This window comes from Oncorhynchus kisutch, linkage group LG19, assembly GCF_002021735.2.
Source record: "Oncorhynchus kisutch isolate 150728-3 linkage group LG19, Okis_V2, whole genome shotgun sequence".
NCBI lineage: Eukaryota > Metazoa > Chordata > Actinopteri > Salmoniformes > Salmonidae > Oncorhynchus > Oncorhynchus kisutch.
This window is the reverse complement of record NC_034192.2, coordinates 67,644,647-67,651,394: the sequence shown is the minus strand read 5'-3', so window position 1 is coordinate 67,651,394 and position 6,748 is coordinate 67,644,647.

Sequence of the window (6,748 nt, the reverse complement as noted above, 5' to 3'; positions counted from 1 at the left end):
AGAGGACCTCTTCCCAGCTGCCCACTGCACTGAGGCTAGGAAACACTGTCACCAGCGATAAATCTACGATAATCGAGAATTTCAACAAGCATTTTTCTACAGCTGGTCATGCTTTCCACCTGGCTACCCCTACCCCGGCCAACAGCTCTGCACCCCCCGCAGCAAATTGCCCAAGCCCCCCCTGCTTCTTTTTCACCCAAATCAAGATAGCTGATGTTCTGAAAGAGCTGCAGAATCTGGACCCCAAAATTTTTGTTTTTTTTCACCTTTATTTAACCAGGTAGGCTTGTTCTCAAATCAGCTGGGCCCTCTCTTTCTAAAATTATCAGCTGAAATTGTTGCGACACCTATAACTAGCCTCCTTAACCTTTCTTTCGTATCATCTGAGAACCCTAAAAAGATTGGAAAGCTGCCGCAGTCATCCCCCTCTTCAAAGGGGGAGACACTCAAGACCCAAACTGTTACAGACCTATATCCATCCTACCCTGCCTTTCTAAAGTCTTCGAAAGCCAAGTTAACAAATAGATCACCAACCATTTTGAATCCCACCGTACCTTCTCCACTCAGCCATGCTCAAGGTCCTAAACGATATCATAACCACCATCGATAAGTGTCACGGCTTTGGCATCATTAAATTAAAAGACTTATTTTATCAAATCAATTCTCTGTAATTATTATTGTACGTGATTGAACTAATCATGTAAATGTAATTAACTAGGAAGTCGGGGCACCAAGGAAAATCTTAAGATTACAAAGTTAGAATTTTCACAATATAACTCTTCAGATATTTTTATATCTGACACTCTTCTAATAAATTAATTATTCTTTACCTCATGTTAGTCTCATTCCAAACGTTGTAAATTGTTATCATCCATACACCAATCGACTTAAACCTGTTATGGCTGCAATCCTGGATCGATATGACAACTACCAGTGAAAATAGAGGGCGCCAAATTCAAACTACAGAAGTCTCACAATTACAATTCCTAAAACATATATATATTTTTTTACTAGGCAAGTCAGTTAAGAACAAATTCTTATTTTCAATGACGGCCTAGGAACAGTGGGTTAACTGCCTGTTCAAGGGCAGAACGACAGATTTTGTACCTTGTAAGCTCGGGGATTTGAACTTGCAACCTTTCGGTTACTAGTCCAATGCTCTAACCACTAGGCTACACTGCCGCCCCAACATACATGTGTCTTATATCATTTTAAAGCTATTCTCGTTGTTAATTCCACCAAAGTGTCCGATTTCAAATAGTGCTTTCGCTAAAAGTCTACAAACGATCATGTTAGGTCTCTACCAAACCACAATAAGCACAGCCATTTTCCAGCAAAATATAGCATTCACAAAAACCAGAAATAAAAATGTATCACTAACCTTGAATTATCTTCATTAGATGACACTCATAGGACTTCATGTTACACAATACATGCATGTTTTGTTTGATAAAGTTCATTTATATAAAAAAAATCTGAGTTTACAATGGCGCGTTAGATTCACTAGTTCCAAAAACATCAAGTGATTTTGCATAGCCACATAATTCAACAGAAATACTCATCATAAATGTAGATGATACACATGGAATTATAGATATACCTCTTCTTAATGCAACCGCTGTGTCAGATTTTTTTTTTTACTTTACGGAAAAAGAAACGCATGCAATAATCTGAGACAGCGCTCAAAAGTAAAAACAGCCACAAGGATGGCGTCAACATAAACAAGAAATTACATGATAAATATTCCCTTTGATGATCTACATCAGAAAGCACTCCAGGAATCCCAAGTCCACAATAAATGTTTGTTTTGTTCAAAAATGTCCGTTATTTATGTCCAAATACCTTCTTTTGTTAGCGCGTTTGGTATACATATCCAAACGCTAATTCTGGTCAGCATTATATCGAACAAAATCTTCAAAAAAGTGATAATACCGGTCGAAGAAACATTTCAAACTAAGTACAGAATCTATCATTAGGATGTTTTTAACATATAGCTTCAATAAAGTTCCAACCGGAGTACTCCTTCTGGTCTTTGTGAGCAATGGAACGCAAGTGACTACCATGAGGAAAAAGGATCACAAAATGGCTGCTTGATGAACATCTGATGTATTCTGCTCTCATTCACTCCCACAACAACATAGAAGCCTCATTATAATTTCTATTGATGGTTGACATCTAGTGGAACCCCTAGGCAGTGCAACATCATTCATATCTCAATGGGATTTCATTGGGGACTCTGGTGAATACATACAAGCTCAGATTTCTGACTTCCTGTTTTGATTTCAACTCAGGATTTTGCCTGCCAATATGAGTTCTGTTATACTCACAGACATCATTCAAACAGTTTTAGAAACTTCAGTGTTTTCTATTCAATACTAATAATAAAATGCATATATTTGAGACTGAGACTGAGGAGCAGGCCGTTTACTTTAGGCACCTTATCCATCCAAGCTACTCAATACTGCCCCCCAGCCATAAAATGTTAATAATTTATTTACTAACTAACTAAATAATCACAGAAATGCATAAACAACACAGTAGATATGGTAACAAGGAAATGATAGGGGAGGTTCCCTAGTGGACTAAGCCGATATGACAGCTTGGTGGACAAAGGGAAGTGGGTGTGGACTGAGAACATGCGGGAAAGACAAAAGGAATCACTACACAGTTGATAATTATATTAATTGAAATACTAATCCTTTGAACATGAAGGCTCACTCATTCGAGAATATTTGCAATCAATATATATTTACGCCCAGTGTGTCATCGTGATCTCTGTTGGAATCCGGTCCATCTGCGGAGAGTCAGTTCATCAGCGTCTCTCTCTCGTCTTCCCTGAAGATCAAAGTCCTTTGTGGTTAGAATGGATACTTTAGAGTACCATTCAACAATCTTCTCATAGAGTAGATGTTTATTTTTTATTTTTTACTTGCTATATTGTATTTACTTTGCCACCATGGCCTTTTTTTGCCTTTACCTCCCTTATCTCACCTCATTTGCTCACATTGTATATAGACTCATTTTTCTACTGTATTATTGACTGCATGTTTGTTTTATTCCATGTGTAACTCTGTGTCGTTGTCTGTTCACACTGCTATGCTTTATCTTGGCCAGGTCGCAATTGTAAATGAGAACTTGTATTTCTACTTTGCACATTCTTCCATTGCAAATCTACCATTCCAGTGTTTTACTTGCTATATTGTATTTACTTTGCCACCATGGCCTTTTTTTGCCTTTACCTCCCTTATCTCACCTCATTTGCTCACATCATATATAGACTTGTTTATACTGTATTATTGACTGTATGTTTGTTTTACTCCATGTGTAACTCTGTGTTGTTGTATGTGTCGAACTGTTTTGCTTTATCTTGGCCAGGTCGCAATTGTAAATGAGAACTTGTTCTCAACTTGCCTACCAGGTTAAATAAAGGTGTTCTCAACTAGCCTACCTGGTTAAATAAAGGTGTTCTCAACTAGCCTACCAGGTTAAATAAAGGTGAAATAAAAAAATACAAAATAAAAATGTTTCGGCGGTTGTCGGTATTTACAATCCCAGGTTTACATAATTTGAATGGAGGGTTTTTGTGGTCTGAATGGGAATACCTCAGGAGGGTTTTTGTGGTCTGAATGGGAATACCTCAGGAGGGTTTTTGTGGTCTGAATGGGAATACCTCAGGAGGGTTTTTGTGGTCTGAATGGGAATACCTCAGGAGGGTTTTTGTGGTCTGAATGGGAATACCTCAGGAGGGTTTTTGTGGTCTGAATGGGAATACCTCAGGAGGGTTTTTGTGGTCTGAATGGGAATACCTCAGGAGGGTTTTTGTGGTCTGAATGGGAATACCTCAGGAGGGTTTTTGTGGTCTGAATGGGAATACCTCAGGATGGTTTTTGTGGTCTGAATGGGAATACCTCAGGAGTTTTTTTTTATTCGTAAACAAAAGAAAAGGCGGTTCTATGATGCCGGATCATGTCTGTGCTCACAGGGGCGGGCCAATGACTTAGTTAAACTTTAAAGGTAATACAATTCTCTCACATTAACGGTTTAACATCACATCATTTCACAAATAGTTTAATCTTTATTTATTAAATTTTTCCAAGAATTAGATGCAAACCCCATAATTGAGAAATGTACACATTCAGAGATATAGTTATTAGTATAAATCTATAGTTAGTTTCCTTTCCTCTCTGAGGACACCAAATGAAGCACACTCGTCATACCTGTCCCTTAAGTGTTCATGGACCATTCCCACAAGTGGATATTTTGTTTCATATTCTCATTGTGGGGATTTAGGAGTTTGCCATGTGAAATCCTTTGTTCTCTCTGTGTCTCTCTTCTGCATGGGCAGGGGGAGAGTCGCCGCCAGGAATTTACGACCTGAGATAACAGAAACTGGGTGTAGGAGAAAGAGAGAGAGAGAGGGGGAAGCCACCATCTATGCCCAGAAAAGGCCACGTCATGACAAAAGACAGTACTATGCAGCCATCTTCATCAACCTGGCCAAGGCTTTCGACTCTGTCAATCACTGCATTCTTATCGGCAGACTCAATAGCCTTGGTTTCTCAAATGACTGCTTTGCCTGGTTCACCAACTACTTCTCAGATACATTTCAGTGTGTCAAATCGAAGGGCCTGTTGTCCGGACCTCTGGCAGTCTCTATTGGGGTGCCACAGGGTTCAATTCTCGGGTCGACTCTTTTCTCTGTATATATCAATGATGTCGCTCTTGCTTCTGTAGGTTCTCTGATCCACCTCTATGCAGACGACACCATTCTGTATACATCTTGCCCTTCTTTGGACACTGTTTTAACAAACCTCCAAATGAGTTTCAATGCCATACAACACTCCTTCCGTGGCATCCAACTGCTCTTAAACGCTAGTAAAACTAAATGCATGCTCTTCAACCAATTGCTGCCCGCACCCTCCTGCCCGACTAGCATCACAACTCTGGACGGTTCTGACTTAGAATATATGGACAACTACAAATACCTAGGTGTCTGGTTAGACTGTAAACTCTCCTTCCAGACTCACACTAAGCATCTCCAATCCAAAATTAAATCTAGAATCATCTTCCTATTTCGCAACAAATCCTCCTTCACTCATGCTGCCAAACATACCCTCGTAAAACTGACTATCCTACCGATCCTCGACTTCGCCAATGTAATTTACAAAATAGCCTCCAACACTCTCGTCAGCAAATTGGATGCAGTCTATCACAGTGCCACCCGTTTTGTCACCAAAGCCCCATATACTACCCACCAATGTGACCTGTATGCTCTCATTGGCTGGCCCTCGCTACATATTTGTCGCCAAACCCACTGGCTCCAGGTTATCAATAAGTCTCTGCTAGTACCCCACCTTATCTCAGCCTACTGGTCACCATAGCAGCACCCACTCGTAGCACGCACTCCAGCAGGTATATCTCACTGGTCACCCCCAAAGCCAACACCTACTTTGGCTGCCTTTCCTTCCAGTTCTCTGCTGCCCATGACTGGAACAAATTGTAAAAATCACTGAAGCTGGAAACGTATATCTCCCTCACTAACTTTAAGCATTAGCTGTCAGAGCAGCTTACCGATCACCTCACCTGTACACAGCCCATCTGTAAATAGCCCACCAAACTACCTCAGTATCTCTACTTGCACATCATAATTTGCACGTCAATCACTCCAGTGTGATTGGACTTCCGGCGCCGACAGAGATGGCCGCCTCGATTCGCGTTCCTAGGAAACTATGCAGTTTTTTGTTTTTTTTACGTGTTATTTCTTACATTGGTACCCCAGGTCATCTTAGGTTTCATTACATACAGTCGAGAAGAACTACTGAATATAAGAGCAGCGTCAACTCACCATCAGTACGACCAAGAATATGACTTTCGCGAAGCGGATCCTGTGTTCTGCTTTTCACCCAGGACAACGGAATGGATCCCAGCCGGCGACCCCAAAAAACGACTTAGAAAAAGGGGAAAACGAAGCGGTCTTCTGGTCAGACTCCGGAGACGGGCACATCGTGCACCACTCCCTAGCATTCTCCTCGCAAATGTCCAGTCGCTTGACAACAAGGTTGATGAAATCCGAGCAAGGGTAGCATTCCAGAGGGACATCAGAGACTGTAACGTTCTTTGCTTCACGGAAACATGGCTCACTGGAGAGACGCTATCGGAGACGGTGCAGCCAGCTGGTTTCTCCACGCATCGCGCGGAGAGAAACAAACATCTTTCTGGTAAGAAGAGGGGCGGGGGGGGTATGCTTTATGGTTAACGTGACGTGGTGTGATCATGACAACATACAGGTACTCAAGTCCTTCTGTTCACCTGATTTAGAGTTCCTCATAATCAAATGTAGACCGCATTATCTACCAAGGGAATTCTCTTCGATTATAATCACAGCCGTATATATTCCCCCCCAAGCAGACACATCGATGGCTCTGAACGAACTTTATTTGACTCTTTGCAAACTGGAATCCATATATCCGGAGGCTGCATTCATTGTAGCTGGGGATTTTAACAAGGCAAATCTGAAAACAAGACTCCCTAAATTTTATCAGCATATCGATTGCGCAACCAGGGCTGGAAAAACCTTGGATCATTGCTATTCCAACTTCCGCGACGCATATAAGGCCCTGCCCCGCCCTCCTTTAGGAAAAGCTGACCACGACTCCATTTTGTTGATCCCTGCCTACAGACAGAAACTAAAACAAGAAGCTCCCGCGCTGAGGTCTGTTCAACGCTGGTCCGACCAATCTGATTCCAC